The 24,417-nt window shown below is 49.5% G+C and overlaps 1 protein-coding gene across 2 annotated transcripts in view; it reads right to left on the minus strand.

The window, feature by feature from the left end:
• The window catches only part of Tiam1 (TIAM Rac1 associated GEF 1), a 339,898-nt gene extending 326,104 nt beyond the window's left edge, over positions 1-13,794 (minus strand). For both annotated transcript variants that reach the window (XM_050164763.1, XM_050164762.1), the window contains exon 1: positions 13,644-13,794. The gene's annotated coding sequence lies outside the window, so the exon portion shown is untranslated. The remainder of the gene's footprint in view (positions 1-13,643) is intronic.
• Positions 13,795-24,417: the final 10,623 nt, after the last annotated feature.

Raw genomic sequence — 24,417 nt, forward strand, 5'->3', positions numbered from 1 at the left:
ATGTTAAGCATCCTCTTAAGCATCCGTGAGACCTTGCTGGTGGCACAGAGAACCATTTGACACAGAGAGCTCATCCAGGGAAACTTCACCTGGGGCTGGAGGGCGTGTAAATTCTGGGGAGGTGGCTCAGCAGACTTGTACTTTATCTGCTGGGCCATCTCAGCATGGGGATGTAAGTTCGGATGTCGGTGCTCTAGTCAAAGTCAGGCAGGGGGGACCTCTGTAACCGTGCTTGGGAGAAGGGGTTTGAAGGAAACATTAAGGCCCAGATGTTCTCTGGCCAACACATCAAGCTCAGTTGAATGAGAGACCCTGTCTCACAAAAATAAAGTAGAGAGCAATAGAGGAAAACCCAAGGTCAACTCCCAAGCATGTGGGAGTGAGCATACCTGAACATACGTGTGTACACATATGCATAAATGACACACAAAAAAAATTAAAAGAAAGCAATAGAGAGAGAGAGCTTCAAAGAAACTGGCAGGTGGTTACGGCACATCACTTTAATCCCAGCAGAGATTAAAGAGAATTCTGTCAATTCGAGGACAGGCTGGTCTACGCAGAGAGTTCCAGGACAGTCAGGGCTAAATTAAAATAGCCCTGTCTTGAAAAACCAATCAATAAATAAAGAATTTCCAAAGAATCTGAAAATAGAAACTTTAAAAGTTAGAGGTGAGCCAGGCTGTGGTGGCACATGCCTTTAATCCCAGTACTCAGGAGGCAGAGGCAGGCAGATCTCTGTGAGTTCAAGGCCAGCCTGGTCTACAAGAGCTAGTTCCAGGACAGGCTCCAAAACCACAGAGAAACCCTGTCTCAAAAAACCAAAAAAAAAAAAAAAAAAAAAAGTTAGAGGCAAAGTGGCTGGAAAAATGGCTCAGTGGCTAAGAGCACTGGCTGCTCTTCCAGAGGACCTGGGTTCAAGTCCCAGCACCCACATGGCAGCTCACAACTGTCTGAAACTCCAGTTCCAGGGGACCTAACACCCTCATATAGACATACAAACACCAATGCACATAAAATAAAATCAACAGAATACAAGTTAAATATGGAATTTTAGGAGAATGACTAAGTCAGTGGCCAACTCAGTGGAACGTGAGATAATTATAAAAGGTAGGAGGGGAAAAATGGCTGCATTACAGGTGGATGGTACGGGGCTCCAGGAAAAGAGCCAAAATACAAAGCTGCCCCTGTGAAGTTCCAAGTGAGTATAAAGTCGGAAAAAATAAAGATAAGAAAAAACAAAAGAAGTCAAGAGCAATCATGCTCCTATGGAAGGAATGTAGATGAACCTCCCCATTAATGTTCCTTATTGTTCTTACTAATTCATGTCATTGTCAAAAACATTTCCAGAGAGCAAAGTACCTGAGCCACCACGTCCTTGTCCAGTAAGCCCTGCTGACCTAGGTCCACAAACCAGAGGGAAGGGAGCCTGGTCAGAGCGCGAGCTGCGTCCCTTTCCACACTCGCGTTCTCCCACAGCCCTCTGCCCAGCCTAGGCACGGGCCATGACGCCCCTCCCATCCTCTGCCACTGCGGGATGGTGCTCCAGCCCATGTGAACTCATTCTCTCTGGGGCGGGAACTCTGCTCCCCCATCTCTACCTGTCTCCGACCCTCACTGACACTCTCTAACACCCCATTATTCCCTACCCATTAACTTACTGCCCAGGTTTTCTGCAGCCATCTGCAGGCTGGGCTTTGGCTTGAGGGCCCGAGCATTCATAGTGAAGAAACTCTAGTCGCAGCCGGGTTGTATTTTGTGCGTGCATGCGTGTGTGTGTGTGTGTGCATGTGTGTGTGCATGCGTGCGTGCGTGTGTGTGTTCCCTGCTTGCCTTCCTGGTTGTTGCATAGTCTCGCACTTCCCCCTCAGATCTACAGGCTGCCGGACTCAGTCCAGCATCTCATTTACCCAAGTTGTAGGCTGCTTACCAACTAAGAAAGCCGAGAAAGGGCAGTTCAGAAACCGGAGGCAATTCTAGAGAAAATCTGAGATCACAGAGCACTGTGTGATTGGAAACATGAACGACAGATCGGTGGCTTTGGAAAAAGAAAAGAAGTCATTGGCTCTGTGAGCTCAGCACACGTCAGGGTCAAGGACCTCGGGTGGAGCAGCGTGATCAGAAAAGGTCCATCAGTGGGACTAATCCTGCCAGTTAGATGTAATCACTAGACACTTCTGACGCCCCCAGCCCCCACTCCGTCCCCAGCAACCTCTGTCTTCCAGAGCCTCTATTGTTGAGGAGTGTTGGCCATTAATCCCCATGTGTAAATGGACTGCAAAGAAGAAAACACAATTGGGGAAGTTTCTGATAGCTCCACCCACTGTCACTGGACGCGCACACCCCAACCTGTGACTTCTCTGATTATCAAAGCCCCATTTGTTTTAGTCTTTATACAAACATCAAGAAAAGAAAAGTACCACACTTCAATACTTCAAACACGAAAGTCTATGTAAAAATATTTACAGTGAGTATCTTCCCATCTGACACAATAAAGAGAAACTGTAGTGACTCGACATATCGTGATGAGGGTAGGAAACACCGATAGAATGTTGATGGAAGACTCTCCTAGGCACAGGAAAAGAATGCAGAAACAAATGAACACACAGCATACATGAGAAAAGGGAGAGCGAGCCCAGGTGATCAAAGGCCATCGACTGTTAACCTGCTGGAGATCAGAGAGCTCTTACATCAAAGGAGCAAACTCAAAGACAGCCCATCTGGAGCTGCGGGTCAGGAGACTAAGAAACAAACTTCAGCCGCGTCCTATTGAGGCAGCCTTTTAGAATTCCACAAAAGGCCTTCTCCAAACTGGGAAAGAAAAAAAAAAAAAAAGCAAAAACAAAACATATCTTACTATTGCTTGAGGGATTTACAAATCCTGTCCCGGCCACTAATTCGTTAAAGTTGTCAGAATGCTCAAAGGAAGAGTGCTCACTCAGCGTGCATGAGGTCCTGGGTTCAATTCCCAGTCCCACCAAAACATACAGACAATAAAGTTGTGGGACTTGGGTGCTGCACACCTATAATCTCAGCACTTGGGAAATGGGGCAGGAGAATCCAGAGCTCAAACCAGCCTGGGATATTTTAGTGAGGGTCAGACTAATCTGAGCTATACTGAGGGTTCACATCTCCAGGACCCCAAACAAGAACATGTTGCCAAACATAACGAGCCACAGAATTCAGGCTCCCAGAGGCCTATGAGTCTCCTGTTGGGGCTGTGGGCTATGCCCAGCGATACTGACAGCCACTAGATCCCTCTGCTGAAAAGAAGAGCAGGCCAGGTGGGCGAGGGTGGTGCATGCCTTTAAACCCAGCACTTGAGAGTCAGAGGCAGGCAGATCTCTGTGAGTTCGAGTCCAGCCTGGTCTACAAAGTGAGCTCCAGGACAGTCAGGCCATGACAAAGAGGCCCATGAACTCACTTCTGCGGTGGGAGGGAGTCACGGTGCTGCATCTTGGGCAGTTTAAATTCAGGGGCCACTGGTGAGGAATCACTCCCGATCCTCTCGCTCACTCCAACAAGAGTCATGAACTTCTCCCGATAACAAACAGGCTTAACTAGGTTAGCTGTCTTCGGCAGGACAATTCCAAGCCCTTGACACCAAGCCACACTTCTGCAGTGGAACCCCATCTGCCAAAGTTCTCCCCTGAAGGATGTCGGCACTGTAATGTAGCACAGGCTGCACCAACGTGAAGGCTGAAATCGTTCAGTGCAATTGGTGAGGGACCATAGCCAAGGCTGCAGGCAGGCAGATGCAACCCCCAAGTTAAAGTCATCAACTGCCAAAGAGAGAAAAGGAGGGGAAACAACGCGGACAAATCTTAAATCTATTTTTAAATAATTCATTTGTTAAATTGCTTAGTTAAGTGAAAACCAGAGTCACGCAGTCTTAATTTTTTTTTAAATTACAATGAGATGTGAAAGTTCAACGGATATAATTGTGGCATTCAAATTATAACTTCTAACCACTGAATTCAAGATGAGATAATTACTCTAATATTCATAAAACTTTTCTAAAATATCACAGTAGACCTTTGAACGGCACCCAGAACAACTGGAAAATATTTCCAATGTTCAATGGACGGCTTATGAGGTGGGACAGTATCCTCTCCCTCTGTTCAAGCACAGCAGACAAGAAGGTCAAGGGCGAGCTATCCATGACACAGCAGTACGCTGCAACCATGAACTGAGGGACAGACGAACAATGAAGAAGAGACTGCCTAATTTTTAAGAACTTCCCACTATTTTAAAAAAAAGTGACATTCATTTAATTCAACACAAAACAATAATAAGTCAAAGGAGATATACCAAAAGAGCTCAACTAGAACCAGCACTGGGAGGCAGAGTTCAAGGCCAGCCTGGGCTACATAGTGAGTTCTAGGTCAACCAGGGCTACGTATTGAGACGATAGATGATAGATAGATAGATAGATAGATAGATAGATAGATAGATAGATAGATGATAGATAGACTGATAGATAGGCACATACATAAATAAATAATTGAATAAATGAGCAGAAATTAAGAGCAATCAAGTGCAAATATGAAGAAAGCACACTATAATCCCTCCCTACATAAACATGTTAAACGTGTTACTGTGACTTTGATAATACTTGCAGAGCTGGACTAGTGCACAAAACCATGGGAGAGAGCTTGCATCTGTGAAGCCCTGGGTCCCAGCATACGATCTCATGCACAGGCATGTGCACATGTGCGTGCAGACACACGTGCACGCACACATGCATGCACACACACTGTATCATGTCTTTCCACGGGCACAGCTCCCACCTCGGCATGACCACCCTGACGTCACATAGTTCTTTGCTGTATGGACTTTCCTGTGCACTACAGACAACTTAGAAGCATTTTTTTTCTTCTTTTCCCTTCTTCTACCTTCTCCTTTCTCCTCCTCCTTTTCTCCTCCTCCTCCTTCTTCCTGCCAGACACCTTCTAGTAGAGACAACCAAGCGCTGCTTCCACTGCCAAGTGACCCCTGGAAGCAAACTGGCCATGGCTGAAAATCCCTGTCCTGATATTACACACACACACAAATCTAAAAGCCAAGGCTGGAGAGATGGCTCGGTGGTAAGAACACTTGCTGCTCTTCCAGAGGACCCAGTTCAATTCCCAGTTCCCACTTGGTGGTTGATGACGGCACCTCCCGCTCCAGGGTGCCCTCCCCTTGCCTCTGTGGGCGCCAGACACACATGATGTACAGACAGACAGACAAGTCAAACATTCATACATGTAAAGGAAATAAAGAAATCTAACCCCAAGAGAGATCCTCATAGACAGTCTATTTGGCAGATATTTCCTTCAGTTCATTGAAGGCTTTTTCATCTCTGTGTATGTGTATGACACATATGTGTATATAAGTGTGTGTGCCTGGTGTGTCTGCAGGACCCAGGCACACACACAGCATAGAGCATCTATGGATGTCAGAAGGCAACCTTGGCTTTTGGTCTTCACCACCACGCCCCCCCCCCCCCCCCCCCCCCCCCCCCCCGTCTCAAGTTCTTTCTTGGGGATTCAAATGTAGGTCCTCACATTAGCAATGGCAAGTGCTTTACCCACTGAGCCATCTCCCCAGCCCCTGAAATACCTTCTAAAATAAAGTATTAGTTTTTTTTTTCAGTTTCTCTGCAGAGCCGTGGTTGTACTGGAACTCACTATGTAGACCAGGCTGGCCTCAAACTCACAGAGATCCACCTGCCTCTGCCTCCCGAGTGCTGGGATTAAAGGTGTGCACCACCACTGCCCAGCAAGCATTGTTCCTTTTGAGGTGTGAAATCTGAAGGGTTTTTATTTAATTTTATTACTTCAGGATATGAATGTTTGCCAATGTTCTTCTGCTACCCACATGCAGGTGTGGTACCCTCAGAAGCCACAAGAGGGCATCAGATTCCCTGGACCTACAGATGGTTGTGAGCTGCCATGTGGGTGCTGGGAATGGGATGAGTAGCCAGGCCTTAACAGCTGAGCCACCTCTCCAGCCAGTAAACCAGCATTTTAAAATAAAATGTTTTCTATGCACCTTAACACAACTTTTAACTTAGTCACACAAGTAGAATTAAAGGACAAAGCATTTTTAAAAGCATACACCCAGTAATCTACCCCACTTTGGACAGAATTATGACCAAGGAAACATGTTTTGTTTTGTTTGTGGGTTTTGGTATTTAGGTGTTTTTTTTGTTTTTTTTTTTGTTTTGTTTTTTTTTTTTTTTTGAGACAGGGTTTTTCTGTGTAGCCCTGGCTGTCCTAGAACTCGCTCTGTAGACCAGGAAGGTCTCAAACTCACAGAGCTCCGCCAGCCTCTGTGTCGAAAGTGCCAGGATTAAAGGCGTGCGCCACCACCACCGAGCTTTTGTTTTGTTTGTTTTTTAAACATGTTTTCATTGTCAGTCTTGAAAAAATATGCAAAGGATATTATCAAGAAAATTAAACCATCACTCATAGAATGGAGAGAGAAAACATACAAATCAGGTCAGACCAAGGGCTCATGCACACATCCCACAAAGATGGGTCAGGGTATGAGGAAGGAGCTCACCCAGATTCCGCAAATGAACGAATAAATGAACAATAAAGAAGCCATACAACCAATTAAAGACAAAGATCAAGGTGAGGAATCTGCACAGGGTCTGGAAAGAAAATACATAATTAGCCAGCAAACACTAGAAAGACACTCTGCCTGATCAACAGACAGATGCAAATCAGAACCCGGAGGAGCCACCTCTCTCTAAAGACCCAGAAGAGCAGCCTTCAAGGATGTAGAGAAATCAGAAGCTGAGGCCCTGCTGCTGGTAAGGCAAGCCCCAGGGCGACCCGGTGGAAATCACCTGGTGTGTCCTCAGAGAGGTCAGCAGAATCGTCATGGAGCCAAGCAGCTCCCCACCTAGGCTATCGTTTAAAAGAACTGTTAAAACAAACAGTACACTACAGCCACAGCCACGAGCGTTCGCCGCAGCAGAGAGGAGGAAGTGGCCCTTACGGTCACCCGCTGAAAACACACAAAACACACCATATCCGACTAATGGAATATTATCCATTCATAAAAACGGATGAATTATAGACACATACTGCCACAGCAATGACGCTTAAAGCACAATATGCTGGGGTTCAAGAGACAGCTCAGCCGATAAAGCGTTTGCCACACAAGTTTAACGGCCATTGTTGGTTTCCTGGCGCTCACCTAAAAGCCCACCTGTGACAGCTAACCTGCAATCTCAGTGCTCAATGGAGACAAAGGATTCCCCAGGGCAGGCTGCCTAGCTGGACTACCCAAAGCAAGCAAGCTCCAGGCTCAGAAGAGACTTGGCCTTGGCTATACACAAAGGAATAGCTGGGCGGTGGTGGAGCACGCCTAATTTAATCCCAGTACTAGGGAGGCAGAGGCAGGCGGATCTCTGTGAGTTCAAGGTCAGCCTGGTCTGCAGAGCAAGTGTTAGGACAGACTCCAAAGCTACAGAGAAACCCTGTCTCGAAAAACAAAAACAGAAGGAGGAGGAAGAAGAGGAGAAGGAGGAGGAGGAGGAGGAGGAGGAGGAGGAGGAGGAGGAGGAGGAGGAGGAGGAGGAGAAGTATTAGTAAGTGGTCAAGGAGACACTCAATGTCAACCTCTGGGCTCCTCACACACACATTTCTACACAGCTGAACACTCATGATCCCACCCATACACACACAAACACGCACGCACACGCATACACAAAGGCAAGAAGAATCATGTTAAACCGTACACAATGGCACACATTTATGATTCCAGCGCTAGAGAGGCTGAGGCAAGAATGTCCTGAGTTGGAAGGCAGCCTGTGCTATACAGCGCGTGGCCTGTGTTCCTGAAAAGTGCTATGAGCCAACCCAGGAGGCCCCAGAGACCATTCCCACTGTAAAGTGTCACCCCTGGAATGTCGCCAAGCACACACATCATCACATCCAGCCCAGATGCTGAGGGGTGGATAAAGAGACTCTGAGCCCAGTGCGGTGCGCACACCTGGAATTCCAGGAGGCAAGAGGTTCTCAAGTTCAAGGTCAGCCTGGGCTAGGGAGCAAGAAACAAACAAACAAACTGGGAATATAGAACCTCACAGAACAGATAGAGACAATGAGTTCTGAAGAAAGGCCTGGGAAGGCCAGGCCTGAGATCCCTGCCCACAAACCCTGGAGACTTCCAATAAGTAGGGGGACAGGAACGGCCTGCAGGGCAACCAAGCTTCCCTCAGGGCCACTCACACACCAGTCCAAACAAGACAGCTCCACCCCCAGCTCTCCACCCCACCTACTCCTTTTCCACAGACCCCAGAGACCTGCACAGGGAACCTTCAGAGACTGGGCCTCATCCTGACAGGCCTGCCCCCTCCCACAGCTGCCCTGCCAGGTTTCTGGGCCCATTATCACCTCTGCAGAGTTGGCACAGGAAATCTGGAGCAGGAAGTAGACTTGATCTGTGTTTACGAGGTTCAGGGCTCCAAGGAAGATGGGAAAGTGGCAGGGGGGGGGTGGGAGAGGTCCCCAGTGGTGGCGGGCTTCACAAAGACAGCCTGTGTCTGCAGGATATCCTGTCTTCCCACATGGCCATAGAAGTGTGCTTGGGACTTTTAAGGCAAAGCAACTGACTGTCCTTAGCCCAGCATCCCTTCTACTCCAGGTCCATCCCAAGGCTGGTGGGAGCTCACCCGCTGCTCCAGTCCTTCAGCCCTCCCTCGCTCATGTGTATACCTGCAGGGGACAAACTGGTTCTAAGACCTCCTCCTGCATGGGGACAGTTCCAAAACAGATTGGCCAATACACAGCTCCATGATACAAACACACACATACACACCATGTCTGTTCCAACATATACAGACCCATGCTAAATTTAACTGTAAACAGACATGGTAGGAAATTCACAATAGAACGCGCTGAGATTAAAGGCAGGCACCACCACCCCTGGTTAAGGCTCAACTTTAATCCCAGCACTCAGAAGGCAGAGACAGACACATCTCTGTGAGTTTGGGTCCGGCCTAGTCTACATAGTAAATTCCAAGACTGCTAGGGCTTCAAAGCACAAAAACAATTTGTCCAGGGGTGTGGCTTAATAGCAGAACTCAGTGTACGTAAGGCTTTGGGTTGGAACCCAAGCACTTCAAAAGTAAATAAATAGAATAGAATAATTGAAACCAATGCTTTAATAAAGGTTATTTAAAACTTAAGACTTTTCTCAGGTATGACATGACACACCTGAAACCCCAGCGTTAGGGAGGATGAGGCAGGATTATGGTGAGAGAATGAATGAATTCAAAGACAGCCTGGCACACTGAGAAACCACATCTCAAAATAATGATAGCAGTAATAACTTACAAATCATTTCTAGAATACGAGACTTGATGCTTTGGGACCATAATTAGCAAAGAGTAAGTGAACTGTGGGAGTAAAACTGCAGATAAAGGGACAAAGCTAGTCCCTGCATCTTCAACAACGCCGTCCTCCACGGAGGCAGAAGATGGAACAAGCTGGCAGTTTTGGGGGGAAGTGTTTGGTTTTGCTTTGCTTTGTTTTGTTATTTAAACACTCCCCCCTCTTATTTCTACTTCCCTATTTAAAATGTGCCCAGCAGAAAGCATCAGGCACTTTTCATATCAGACTTCAGTTTTCCTAGGTTTCAAAAATGCTGGGATACCCACGCCCACGCCTCCCACCTTGAGCTAAGTCCCGCTGTACAGGAATTACAGGAAGAAAGGTTTGCGGGAGGACCCAGACCTTGGCCTATTCTGAAGCTGAGGCTCTACCCAGCTGCCAGCGCCTCCCACAGCTTCTCCATGAATCATCACTCTTTGTTTAACCTCCTTCAAAGCAGACAACCGATCTGCCCCTGTAACCCACCTTCTCATACCCCGCCAACAGCGTAACTGCTCCCTAGAGCTCTGTGTCTACACTGTCAGCGAGCCCAGGCCTCTACTCCACTGCCTTGCAGAGCGCGTGATGACTGGGAGAGGAACTTCTCCAGCTAACAAAAGACCAGTGAGGTGTTCTAGAAGGATCTACCAGCCCTGGAGGAATCTCTCCTACCGCCCAAACTTTCAGCCCAGGCCCCTGTGAATTGCTTAACGAGAGCCCTGAAGACCGAGGGAACAGAGAGAGTCTTATTCTAGATGGGTGTGGAAGAGGTGCCAGGGGTGCCAGGGGTTGGGAAGGGTACAGAAGGGGAAGCTGTGCCTAACTATTAATGTGCTCATTCACACTGGAACATTGTTTCCTGTCTCGGTCTGCTCCTTGCTGGGGACCATCTAATTTCTGAGCGCCTCTTTTATTTTTCTTTAATATTCTCAAGTAACTGATGTGGCCTACAATGATGTTAAAAGACCCTCTTTGTTTCCTGTAGCACAGAGTTACATAAAATAGAACACCGAAAGAGAGGAGGCTTGAAGAAATATGGATGGGAGAGAAAAAGACAGCCGTGGCCTTGGAGATCTGATTTTACTGAACTTTTATTAAAAGTGAATAAATACATAGAAAACAAAAGGGCATAAAAATCATACACTGTTTCTGTTCCCTTGATTTATATAAGCAACTGTGTGTGTGTGCTTGTGTGTGTGCGCACACGTGCACATGTGTGTGTACCTAGGTGTCCAGAAAGTCTAGGGTTCTCACCAACATCAGAAATTTTGGGGTGAGTCATTGGGACCAGCACAGCTTTTCCACTTGGAGAAGTTAAAGAAAGGGGAGAAGCCTTTGTCCTAGGCCTTTGGATGAGCACTGGAGTGTAGTTAAACTGTCAGCTAATGAGATTTCCTAACCTGGCTCTCTTTAAGTTTAGGCCCCCAACTGATCCTATCCCTGGGCAACAGCAGGAGGGTGAAGTTTAGGGCTTCTGCATCCCAAAGAGCTACAGAATTCTCAGGAGAGTTCCTAAAGGGTTGGAATCCTTCCCAGGAGTGGAACTTTAAACGGGTTATCGCGTTGACTAATAGGTGTCTAGTGATGATGCTGCCTACCAGCCTGTTCACTTCAGTGGCACATAGGGGCTGGGGGCAGTCATTCTCCATTTAGGTTGACAGACATGGGGTTGGGGGATAAAGGGGCACTGGGGGGTGTACAACTGTGGGGAGGAACTCCTGCAACCTCTGGGCAGACTGCAAGTCTCTCGCCTGGTTTTTGTTTGCCTGCTTGCTTGCTTTGGCTAGCAAAGGCCACCAGGGTCTCTATATCCATAGGATGTGATGTGGCACCTAGCTGATTTGCCCCAACAACCAAAAGGGTGTTAAAACAAGAAGCATTTCTTCAATGATACCTTAGAGTGTGCCTGGGATTTTTTTTTCTTTAACTATGTGATTATGACTTGTTCTTTGATTTGGCTTTTTTTTTTTTTTTCAACATGAAACTGGCTTCTGATGTTTACCTAGAGAAAATCACTGGTGAAGGGCCAGGAGAACAGGAAACCCATGTCAAAACACGCTGACACTTGGAGATAGTGAAATCAATTCTCTCCTTCTACCTTCCCTGCTTAGACGGCCCCCATTCCCAGGGCCAAGTCCCTCGATTCAGTGATAATTACTTAGCAACTTCAATGTTTAACACCCAGTCCAATTCTAGAACCTAGTGATGTCCCAAACCTTTACAGCTACAAGACATAATTTAAACTTCCCCCATACTAGGAAGTGTTCCTTCCTCTCTCCAGAGAGCCCTTTGTTCAAAGGGCCCTCGTTCCCAGGACTCATTGCTTTGTAGGCAGTTATTGGTTCAACAGCAAAGGTTTCCCACCTGGATGGGTTTTTCCTCCTCCAGGCCTAAAGTCTGGGAGAAGCAAAGAGGGAGAAGAGGACCAGACACGGATGGGGTCCGAAGCGCGGCCGCAAAACAGCCCATCTTGACACAGCCTTAAAGAAGAAGCAAGGAGAAACAACTAGAACCCAGTGAAAAGTCACACACATAAAAGGGAGCCGCGAGAGATTAGATAAGAATAATTAAACCTAAGACCAAGTAAAACAAGTCCTATCGGGTTTGAAAAGCGGAGTCCTTGTGCCTTGTATAATGTAAGGGGATAGAAGAGAATCCCAAAAAAAATGGAAGAAGAGAGGGAGCTCCTCTGTGTGAAACAGATTTACTCTAACACAGGCAACAGAACTTAGTGTTCCCTGTGTGGCTGTCTCTGTACCACGCAGTCCATTTACACTGTCATTCCATTTCCACCAGCAGCTCTCAAAAGGAGCCGCATCTCCACTCTACAGACGCACAAACTGAGGCTTTGAGAGATTAAGTTGCTCTGCCAGGAATCACCCCGTTGGTAACTGATACTCAGCAGGAACTGGATGCCTCGACTCTTATGACCTCAGACCTCACAACCTCTGTTGCAGCTTTCAGAGTGTATGCCAAGCCAGCATGCACCGGACAAACACCCGAACCCAGACGCCCTGACACCGGGATGCTGCCCAGCTGCTGCACGGGACCGCATGGGTACCACAGAAGCAGACATGGATTGCAGTGTTCCCAAGGGCTCGCGCGCGTCCTTCAAAACCTGTCAGCCACCACGCAGGAAAAAGACGGATCAGATTCTAAGTCTATCTGACCCTGGAGGATGGCCAGAGGATGCGACTAGAAAGGGACACGCGTGGCGAGGTCCGCGCCTGGACAGCCCATCTTGACCCAGCTGGGCCAAAAGACATCAGCTCCTCTAGGTGCAGATCTGAGTGAGCGGGGCGGGGCTGGTGAGGAAGGCGCAGAGTCAGGTCTTTTCCCTGAAGCTTTGGGCCCGAGACCCGGGGAGGGGAGGAGGCGTCACCTGAAGACACACATCAACTTCTGACTCGTAGGGGGCAGGCGGCAGTGGCCCGGCCTGAGAGCGTACCTCTCGTCCAATGGCGAGGTCTGTAAACAAAAGCGGGCCCCACGCGCGTCCCCAGCCCGGTGGCCAGCCTCACGGTGCACAGGCATCGGAGATGCAGCGAGGGAGAGGACCAGACCCGGATGGGGTCCGAAGCGCGGCCGCAAAGCAGAGCCCCACCACCTGGACCAGTCATTGTCTGGCCATATGTAGGATTCTGCTTTAAATGCCCCCTCCCTAGCCCACCGCAGGTCCTTCGCCCTGTGTGCCCGCCCCCACGGCTCTCCCGCGGTGTGCCCGACCCGGAGTGCAGCGCGGATGGCCAAGGTGAACACCCGGCAGGATTGGCAAAGGGCCAGGCCCGTAAGTGTCCAAGTCGGGGACCGAGATATACACACACACTGATAGACCCAGGCACACACACGCACGCCCTCCCCGAACTTGATTTAAAATCAGCCGATAAATACATAGAGATGAGGACGCCGCAGGTCAACGCTGACCTCCTGCTGCCAGAAAAATCGAATGCCAACGTCTGGACGCTGTCACTGCCATTCGGCGCCAGCACCTGGGCTCCGCTGTCTCGCCCGGTTCCAGGACGCTCCTTTGCACGAAAGAAATGTGCCTTCCCTCCCCAGATCACCACACCTCCCAAGTGTGTGCACACGAAAACAATACAAGCAAAGCCCGATCTGGGGGAGCTAGGACCCACCGGGAGCTCCAGTGTGCGAGAGATGGGAGTCAGGACGTGTCCGCCGTCCGCCACCGGCACCACGGCTCCAAGCATTCTCATCGCCATCCCTCGTGGAGCCTCTGGCCAGCCGGCCCGCCCCCCTTAGGCCCGCGGTACTCACCTGTGACGTTCATCCAGGATCTCGGTGACCCGGCCCAGCACAATGCGGGGCCGCCGGGCCCCTGGGGGTGCGGGCGCCGAAGCGTTAGCCTCGCTGCAGAGCTGCGCGCCCGACGGCAGCGGCGCTGCTCAGCCCTTCGGCCCGCCCGCGGTCTGCCAATGGGAACTGTCAGGGCTCCGGGGCCAGCGGCCTCGGGGGCGGGGCCTCGGAAACCCGTGGGAAACCGAACTCCGATTGGAGCTACGGACAATCGCTCCGCCTCCGGCCAGCCAATCGGAGGCGGAGAATATAGTAGCGGGGCGTTCAGAGTTGGGCTGGAGACTGACAACAGGCGCACGCTGGATACCTCAGCGGCGTCCGGCCCCGGCTGGAGCCTAGGGCTAGAGCGATGCTGGCGTTGGACACTACCGGGTGCTATGACACGAGGCCCAGGCCCAGCAGCCCTGAGGAACCCCGGCAAGGATGGCGAAGCGTGCAGGCACCGGCCACAGCCAAGGAGCCCTTAACAAAGCAGCTTCGGGAGGGCCGGCTGGCCTCCGCCTCCTCCTCTAATAGGTCCGCGAGGCTGTTTGTCACCGTGCATAGGTGGAGGTGGCCAATGACGTGCACGAATGAGTTGGGGTTGGCGCGCGCGCGCGACTCGGAGGCAGTGGGATTGGTCGGAGGTAAAGGATTTTCCTGCTACCTAAGGCAGAGAGGAGGAGGAGGGGGAAGAATGGGAGAGGAGAAGAGCCAAAAACCATGTACCTGTGACACGTGGTCTAGTTTGGGAGGCACGTGGCTGGCTCTAGGGAGAAACAGGAACTTTCTTAGGTGAGAGAAAAATCCCTGCTAATTCCCACCCGTGGGAGCCGGAGACTCCACGTAATCACTGTGGTCTTGGGCGAGTATTGGATAGTCCAGGACTCACTGGGCTAATGCCCAGCCAGTGAACTTGGGCTTCACGTTCACCTGGACATTGTACCTAACTCTGACGAGGTCTGCACATGCCTCGGGTCTCTGTGAAATTGCAGCAGTGTTGCGGGTTGCCTTTCTCAAGGTGTTGTGAGCCATAAGCAGACTCACCTCAGTTAGAGCTAGTAGCAAAACCTCTTCCCTAATCCAGGCCAGAGCCTTCCCCCCCCACTTTAGAGCTGACCCAGCTTGCCCCAGGGAGTGGGAAAAGCAGACCCTACGATTATCTTGTACTGTGAACCAGCCTTGAAGTTGGGTGCAGTGTGGCTCACTGAGGAGGAGGAAGTCGGAGGATAATGAGTTGAAGACCAGCCTGGCTACAAATAGAACTATTTCAAAAAGAAAAGGAAATTGATGCCTTTTTCTTCTGTATCCTTCACCTCCCAAACCCATCCCGCTTCTCATCCTCTCACCTGAAGGTCTCCACTTTACATAAACAGGAAGATCTCAGCTTCCCACCCGGCCTCTTCCCCTTGCCCAGTGTGGCTTAAGTCCCCTCAGAGACTAAAGCATTCCCTCCAGCAGGGAAGTCCCTTAAGCAGAAAGGGAAAAACCCTATAAAGGCTTCAGGAAGTCCCTGAAACTGACCAGATTCACTAGGCCATCCCTGACAGTGAGCTCTCAGTGAGCCGGGTACAAAGGACTCCGAGACCAGACCAGCCTCCTGAAAGAGGCAGAAAGCAAGCTGAGCTGCCTAGAAGTGATTCTGACCAACTGGGTCACTTGGAAAGAGCACTAACGTGTGGAGCCACCCGCAGGCTGTGCAGTGTGCTCCAGGTTCCCAGCTTTATGAGCCGTCAGCTGTGCTGGGGTGGGCTTTGGGGATGCAGCAGGCTTTGAGTCATTTCTGGTCCTTTAAGTAACCCCAATAAAAAATTCATTGGTCCACCACGTTGGACTTTGGTGGTGTCTATAATTTGGACTGTCATGAGATCCCTGCCTGAGGTGAGTCAACATGCATTGTCTTTTCTCTAGACAAGTTTTGTCACACAGCACCCAGACATACACCTCCCTTCCTCTGGCCAATCACTACATGTCCTTCAGAGACCAGGCTGGCTGGTATTTACTGAACTTGCGGTGAGTGGCATATGCTCATAGACACTGAGGAGCCTCCAGTGCCCAGTGAGAATTAGTTGCCCGCTTCTGGTTCTCATGGCCTGCCTCCTCTGGACGCTGAGACTGTCAAAATGGTGCTTCCTACATGAGCAGAGCACCCCGAAAGCCTGAATCTCCCTTCATTGGGGTACACATCCCAGGGCCTAGCACACACTTGACACGTTTTCGGTATTCAAGATAAAGTTAATCATCAAGCTGTCAAGGAGTTGAAATAAGCCTGAAATTGCTTCTAAAGTTTAAAGTATAGAAGAATGTTGAGGATAGCAGATCTCAAAGTGACGTAATTGTTCACCAGGGTTAATGACAATGTTACAGGAAGTGTTTTCAGTCAAGTGTGGGAGGTATCCCTCCCCCCCCTCCAAAAGAAATTTAAAAACCAGCTTTATCTGAGCCCGTACCTGCCTGGGCTTCTCAGTGACGCTGTCTGCTGTCCACTGTCTTGGAAAGGGCTGTGTGTGCATGTGCATTTGAATAGGATGTGAACGTCTGGATGTGAGTCGAGAATGTGACCCCCAGGTTCAAGAATGGCTTTGTCTGTGCTTAAAGATGCAAATGTTGAGGCTGCCAGTCTCAAGCCCTATCCAAATTCCACCCTAGAATAGGTTCCTTTCCTACTTCAGTTTCCCTAGCTATGGAACTGAAATAGTAGCATTTGAGGATGGATAAATTTTTGTTTTGCGGGGCTGGTGAGATGGCTCAGTGGTTAAGAGCATTGCCTGCTCTTCCAAAGGTCCTGAGTTCAATTCCCAGCAACCACATGGTGGCTCACAACCATCTGTAATGAGGTCTAGTGCCCTCTTTTGGCCTTCAGGCATACATGCAGAAAGGATATTGTATACTAAGTAAATAAATAAATAAACATTAAAAAAAAGAAATACAATCGTTTAAAAAAATTATTTTTGGGGCTGGAGAGATGGCTCAGTGGTTAAGAGCACTGGCTGCTCTTCCAGAGGTCCTGAGTTCAATTCCCAGCAACCACATGGTGGCTCACAACCATCTGTAATGAGATCTGGCGCCCTCTTCCGGCGTGCGGGCATACACGGAGGCAGAATGTTGTATACATAATTAATAAATAAATCTTTAAAAAAAAATTTTTTTTTTGTTTTGCTTTGTTTCGTTTAAGACAATCTATCCTTGGCTGTCCTGGAACTTGCTTTGTAGAACAAACCAACCTCAAACTCAGAGATCTCTGCCGGCCTCTGTCTCCCGAGCACCGGGATGAAAGGCAAGGGTAGATAATTGCCATAGCACTCTTAGAAAAGCAGCTGCCACGTGGCATTAAGTAATATTTGCCCAGATGGCACCCTTCACAGGAGGTATTTTGAAGCAAGTACTTTTCTTGGAAAGACAGAATCAGCCTTCCAAGCATTCAGGTCCCACATCCTCAAATTCAACCACAGAGGAAAAGTAACCAGACTTGGCATTTCTTAAGTAATGTGGGGTAACACTAAGGAAACACTGACTGTACCAGAAGTAATGGGGAGACGCTGTAAAGCATGGAGAAGGTATTACGGGGTATGTGCATTCCACAGAAGGAACTTGAACAGCCAAAGGCTTGGACACCCTAGGGTCCTAGAGCAACCCTCAGCTAAAACCAGAAGCCCCTGCCATGGAGTCTCTTTTCTAAACTAGGCCTAAGGCTTACTGTCCCTGGACTGCCCTGCTGGGAAGAAACACTGTTGCAAGTGAGCTGCCTAACTGGTAAGAAGTGGGACACATCTCCTTACACAATCAGGATTCGGGCAGGCCGGATGACTACAAGAACCCCGCCCACTACCTCTGTAGTCTTGAGATGTCCACATCCATCTTAAGCCTCAATGTCTCCTCTAAACTGGGTATATCATCTAACCCATTGGGCTGTTTAGAACATTAAAAATACCACATGTAACACAGTACAGACTCACAGAAGTTAGGCTTAAGTTTGGCTACGTTAGCAAAACCCCAAACCACAGTTTCTGATCTGTGATTGGGACTGGGCTGGAGAAATGGATTAGCAGTTAGGAGAGCTTGCTGCCCTTCCAAAGGACCAGAGTTCAGTTCCCAGCATCTGCAACTCTGGCTCCAGGGGATCCAACACCTCAAGCCTTAGCCACTTCAGTGGTTGCTCAAAGTCCTCTCTGTAACTTGAGTCCCGGGGGATTCAATGTTCCTCTTCTGTCCAGCATGGGCACTGCGTGCATGTGCATGTAGGCAGAAAATCCATACATGAAGTCACGATGACTGAAGTTATACTGTTTTAGATTACCGTGCTTAATAGAGCTAAAGAATTCAGCAGTGGTAGGCAGAGGCAGGTGGATCTCCACGTGTGAGGCCAGCTTGGTGTACAGAACAAGTTGCAGAGCCAGGTCTACTTAGAGAAACCCTGGAGAGAGGGGGGGGAGGGAGAGAGAGAAAGATCTATACAACCTGGAAGCCCAAGGACAGATAACTTTCTGGAATACTGGGCTGCTGTTCACAGAAGATAACAAGCCAGTGTGTGTGTGCGTGTGTGTGTGTGTGTGTGTGCGCGCGCGTGTGTGGTGTGTGTGTGTGTTCCGCTTCTGTAAAGATGCTTCGCTGCTGTGCTTGATCACAGGTAGGTAGAGAAAACATGTAGTCAGGATGCACGCTTGCCCCAATTGGACAAGGCCGGAAGTGTGTAGCCTTACGGGTTTTGCCTTTATAAGCCACTAATGTAATATAGTGCCATGCTCTGGGAATCCCGGACATAGACCTGGCCAGTGTCCATTGTCCTGGCCACTATTTAGTAGAGCTTGCTTCAGATTTGGCTCAAACATTGTGGTAGTGATCTTATTAGAATTAACTCTGGTAAAAATTAAGGGAATGTTTTTAATTAAAAATAAATCCTTAAAAAATACAAAAGCAGGTGACCGTCTTTCGGCCAGTGTTTGAAAAACTGAATGAAGCAATGTACGGTCAACACTTTGTCCGTTACCCGCGGGGATGGAGGGGGCACTGAAGGGCATGTCCGTTACCCGCGGGGGTGGAGAGGGCACTGAAGGGCATGTCCGTTACCCGCGGGGGTGGAGGGGGCACTGAAGGGCATGTCCGTTACCCGCGGGGGGTGGAGGGGGCACTGAAGGGCACACCGTAGGAGCTCCAGTGGGTCTCTTCCTGAACCCTGCTGTATTAACACAGAGTTTCCTCTCCTAACCTTCCTCTGCTGCCACAGAGAGCACTGTTCAGAGAGTCAGGAGGCTGCGGCAGGAGCAGACAGAATTAAGTCGATGCAGCCCTTGGTTCCCTCTGTCTGACCTCAACAGTGTGTGGCTGCCTCACACCGCGAGGAGCGAACAGGGCATTTTGATTAAAACACAGACAAATGCCATCTGGCAGAATACTCGGCCATCTTGTCTCCTGAGGACACGGTTGACATCTAAAGAGAACATGGAATTGGCAGTAAAGGAAAAAATAGAGTCGCGAAAGGCAGGGTTAGTTTGGGGGGGAAGGGGATGAGCAGAGAGAACTTTTCTAGTGCGTGACCCCAGCTTCCAGCCCGAGTCGGCTTTTCCTCCCCCACCACTCAGTGCAGGAAGGTTTGCCAGCTGCCTCCGACGCTCAGTCCCAAGAAGAGCTCCCCACTATCCCCCAGCCTCAGGCTCTGGGTAGGGGTAGGAGAAGATAAGCAAGGTCAGCCTAGGGGCCGTAAAGACCCCAGACACGCCGGCACTCCCTTCCTGAGAGTTCCCCTGTTCCGTGAAGCGAGGGCCCACCCTAATGCAAATGAGCCCCGCCCAAGCCTCTGAAGAGCTGCGTAGATTAACAATGCTTACTGTTAAAGAAGCCTCCTGCTGACTGTCAGTCTTCCCGGTCAACTAACAGAATCTGGAACCCAGGAAGGGACAGTCTTAATGAGAGTTGATCTAGATCAAACTGGCCTGTGTGTGTGTTTCTGGTAAACTGTCTGGGTTGCTGAGTAGACTTGGGAAGACCCTTGGGGACTTTTGTTAGCACAGGGGAAGCTGGGACGTAGAGGTGACCGCTCAGTTGTTGTCCTGCCCACCCCACTCCCTCTCTTGATTCTTTGACTTATTTTTTTTTTATTTTGTCTTGGTTTGGTTTGGGTTTTTTCAAGACAGGGTTTCTTTATGTAGCCTTGCCTGTCCTGGAACTCACAGTTAGACCAGGCTGGCCTCGAACTCACAGATCACCTGCCTCTGCCTCCTGAGTGCTGGGATTAAAGGTGTGCGCCCGCTACCACTACCTGGCAGTTGTACCTCTCTGGCAGAAGACCCAAGTTCCATTTCCAGCACTCTAGTCAAGTGCTGTCTGCTACCTCTAAGTCCAGCTCCAGGGGGTACAAATCCTCCATCCTCCACGAGCACCTGCCCTCACATATACATGCCCCAGTGCACACACACGAGTTTTAAAATAATAAAAACATGTCTTTTATAAGGAAAAAAATAGAGAAAGCTAGCTGAGTGCAAAGCGTGTGAGCAGGCCAGACGGTGGTGGCACACACCTTTAATCCCAGCACTCGGGAAGCAGAGGCAGGGAGATGTTTGTGAGTTTGAGGCCAGCCTGGTCTACAGAGCTAGTTCCAGGACAGGCTCCAAAGCTACAGAGAAACCCAGTCTCGAAAATAAATAAATAAATAAATAAATAAATAAATAAATAAATAAATAAAGCAAGCCTATAAGCGCTCATCCTCTCCTTGCTCTTGACTGTGCTGTGCTGTGCTCCAGGCTTGGAACCCCAACGCACAGGAGACGAAGGAGATCAGAAATCCAAGTTCATCCTCTGCTGTGCAGTGAGCCTGAAGTCAGCCTAAGTCACTTGAGATTCTGTGCCAAAAAAATAAGCAAAAAACCTACTTAAGTAAATAAATAGATGCTCAGGCCAGGTGCTCTGCGAACCTGAAATCCCAACATTTGGGAGGCAGAAGGATCAAGAGGCCACTCTGGGCTATGAGGCCAGGTAAGTACAAATCCTCAGAGGCTGAGGGGTGTGCTAGGTTTGGTAGAAGAAACTAGTTTAACCAGTGTGTTCTTATCCGAGGACGGACACCGAAAGTGGAGTGAGAGAAGTTCCAGCAAAGACATTAAGTCCAGAAAAATTGGTGAGCGGCGAGCAACCTTTGGCAACAAAGAAAAGACAGGAGGAGCCCGGATGAGCAAATCTTCACAGCACAGCAGAGGAACAAAGGCCACACCATCAAGGTCACACTCAAGGAACTTCACACCGCCTCCTCGCAATTTGCTTTCTTGCATTTTATTTTTCTTGTTTTCACTGGAATGGCATTTTGTGGGGACACTCTCCCACTTGGCTGTGAACAGGAGCCCAGAGACAGCGAAACTTCTGCAGAATTGGCAGGGACCATGCTGTGGAATATTTCAGAAACTCCAAGGCAAAAGAGACAGACAAACAACCCCACCCCCACCCCCAATCTCAAAATGCATTTTAACAGAAAGGAAATGAAAATATAAAACAATTACTGAGACTGCACCCGGGGGTCCGCAGTAGAGATCCCATTCGATTTTCTTCTGCTTCAGCTCACTCTGTCCCGATTATTAATTCATCAGCGGGAGGAAGAGAGCGCTCCTTCAAAAATGCCGTGCCGCCTGGCTGCAGCCCTGAGCTCATCTTCATCAGATTCGCTCCAAGCTTCTCTCCCTAGCCGGGTGGATGGTGGTGGCGCACGCCTTTAATCCCAGCACTCGGGAGGCAGAGGCAGGCGGATCTCTGTGAGTTCGAGGCCAGCCTGGAAGTTCCAGCACAGCCAGGGCTGTTGCACAGAGAGACCCTCTCTTGAGAAAAACAAAACAAGAAGCTGCTCCCTCCGGCTAGCCAGGCCAGAGCCAGCTGAAGCAGCGCCCTCTGACCTAGGCCGGGTGGGATGCAGGCCCACCTGCCTCGTGCACACTCGGCTATCGCTCTTCTATAGACGTCTTACCGCTGGGCTGGAAGGCTGCCACACCAGTGCCGTGCAGCAAGCTGGACTTGGAGAAACTGCCCTACCCCCTCGAGGGAAGCTAGTGCAGAGAGAGCCACAGAAATCAGCCTGTTTTCTTGGGATGACCTACATGCAGTCAATGTGCGTACATGCTCGCATGGCCTAGCGTGCTGTGAAGCAGCAGTCTGAGGTTCGAGAACGGAGTACAAAGTCACGATTAAAAGCCAAGTCCATTCCCTAAGTCCCTTAGGTGAGTTCCTTAGCATCTGTGCTCCAGGCATCGAGAGGGAAAGTAAAGCTTGTTTGTGTTGTCCTTCTCATAAGATCCTACAAGGATTGGATGGGTCGAGGAAGTGAGACCCTCAGGACAAGGCCTGACCCATGTTAGAGATGCTGGGGGTCTCTGAGTCTCAACCAAAGGCCAGCGTCACCTTTTCAAAACTTACTAAGCGTCCCTAGAAACCCCCCTGGAGACCCAAAGTCTCCTCAAGAGACTCCACAGGTCTCCCCACAGGCAGCTTCTTCCCAGGCCTTTCGGCCTTCCTCTGTAGGCAGGCTTTTCCCAGGCTAACAATGAGAGCCGCTTAGGTTTGGCTCACCTGAACCCGCATCACTGTAGCTGCAGCTGCCTTCCACATGACCCTAGACTCCATCCTTGCTGGACCCCAGCCCTGCTGGACCCCAGCTTAGGGAGAGGACAGTGGTTTTTCCCATTGATCCTTCTTTCTCAGCTTTTTGTCCTGCTCACTGAAAAGCCCGACTGTGTGGTGTGAGGAAAAGAAAAGGCCCTGCATAGTACCTTTCTGACCAGCCTACTTTCCCGATTTCCCAAAATGTTCCCAGCCCTCCTCATTTCCACAGGATGATCTTGGAGGAACTTCCAGCCCATTGCTGAGCTCTTCTCAGCCAGGACACTGCTTCTCCTCCAAGGCCAAGCCAGCCCGGGCTTCCCCCGTGAGCTTCCTTCTTCCCTTCCTCCTCCTGCTTACCAATCATCTACAACATCCAGGTAAGATCTGTTTGCATTATGCAGCTCCTATTGGTTTGAGATTTTTGTTTAATTTTGTTTGGTTTGAGGAAAATTCCACAGTATAGTTCTGGCAGGTCTGGAACTTTCTGCCGGCTCCTCACATCTGCCTCTCCACTGCTGAAATTACAGCCCACCAGCTATGGAATTTCTAATTCAATCATTCCTAACATTGGGTAACAACTTTCCAAAATATGCTCTCCACCGCCCAACTGAAAGTAAAAGGAAAGGAGTTGACAACTTGCCCAAGGTGTAGGGCTTGTCCGGGACCAGAGTGAGGTAGCTAGGTGGGTCTGGGAGTTCAAGGTCAATTTGGCTTAGTGAACTCCAGGCTAGCCAATCAGACTGGAGAGAAGGGAGAGGGACACAACTTTAGAACCTTGGAGCCTGCTGTGCAGCCTATAATATAATCCCAAATACTTGGGGAGCCTTGGTGGTTCAGTGTCCCAAAACAGAAAACTGAAAGAGGCTGAATGGCCAGTGAGAATGTTCAGTAGGTAAGGCCACTTTGTGGTTTGGACGCCGAGTTGAATCCTCGGGGCCTCTATGGTTGGAAGGAGAGAGGCCATTCTCAAAAGTTACACTCTGACTTCCACACAGGTGCCACAGCACAAATACGTGCACAAGTGCACACCCACACACAAATAACTAAATGTAATAGCAAGCTGTTTAAGAGGTGAGCGGAGGATGCAGCTCAGTTGTGAGCAAGGCCTCTGACTGACTCCCGGGTGCAGCAACAACCAAGGCTGTGAGAGCAAACACACAAAGGACAGCCCCTGAGCTGGGAAGGCAGCCTTCCCCATCTTCCCCGTGACACAGCTCCATCTACAGGTGCCTTCGTCGCTACACTCCTTGCTGTCAGCACACAGGCTTGCCTTTTGCTTTTTTTTCCCCCTCTCACTGAAACAAGCGTTGCTTATATCCTCTCAAAACACATGGTCCCTAAGAAACACATTCCGAACCTTGTTTTGGCAAAAGGCTCTCTTCTGCCAGATCAAACCCCAATTTTCTAACATAAAATCTGAAAACCGAGAAGCATAGTGTAGCCCAGCCACCCAGTCACTGCCCCCACTGGGGACTCCTCACTCCTGGGTAATTCCCTTGGGCAGCTGGCAGGAATAGAAAACATTCACAAATGGTTTTTTTTCTTTGTGCTTATTTATCACTCCATGATAATGCTTGACCGGACATGCAGTTCTTGAGAATTATTTTAATTCATTTTTAATCATCAGCTAATGAACAATGACAAAATCCCCCCTATTAAAAAAGAAAAAGAAAACCCCAGCAAGCCGCTGGTACTTTTATTTATTGGTTTTTCGAGCCAGGGTTTCACTGTAACTTTGGAGCCTGTCCTGGAACTAGCTCTTGTAGACCAGATTGGCCTCGAACTCACAGAGATCCACCTGCCCCTGCTTGCCGAGTGATCGCTACTTATTTATCTATTATTTATCCAGAATCTTGCCTGGCCTCAAGCTCACAAGGTGGCTGAAGATAACATTACATTTCTGATCCTGCTATCTACTTCCTGAGTGCTGGGATTGCAGGTGTGTTCACTGTTACTCTTTTTTAAAAAATGCTGCAAGATCCCCGCGGCAGTAGGCAGCAGAAATGCTGTAGGTCCCAAATGGTGGTGGCGGGCCATGTGGTGGCAGGCAGCGGGCCCTGGGAGCAGCCAGTCCCAGGCAGAGATGGCTGCTGGTCTCAGAGCAGTGGTGGTAGGCCATGTGGCAGCAGGCAGTGGGCCCCAGGCAGGGACGGCTGCTGGTCCCTGAACAATGGCTGGT

The sequence above is a fragment of the Alexandromys fortis genome, unplaced genomic scaffold (genome assembly GCF_014885135.2).
Source record: "Alexandromys fortis isolate MF-2015 unplaced genomic scaffold, M_Fortis_MF-2015_v1.1 scaffold_162, whole genome shotgun sequence".
Classification (NCBI taxonomy): Eukaryota; Metazoa; Chordata; class Mammalia; order Rodentia; family Cricetidae; genus Alexandromys; species Alexandromys fortis.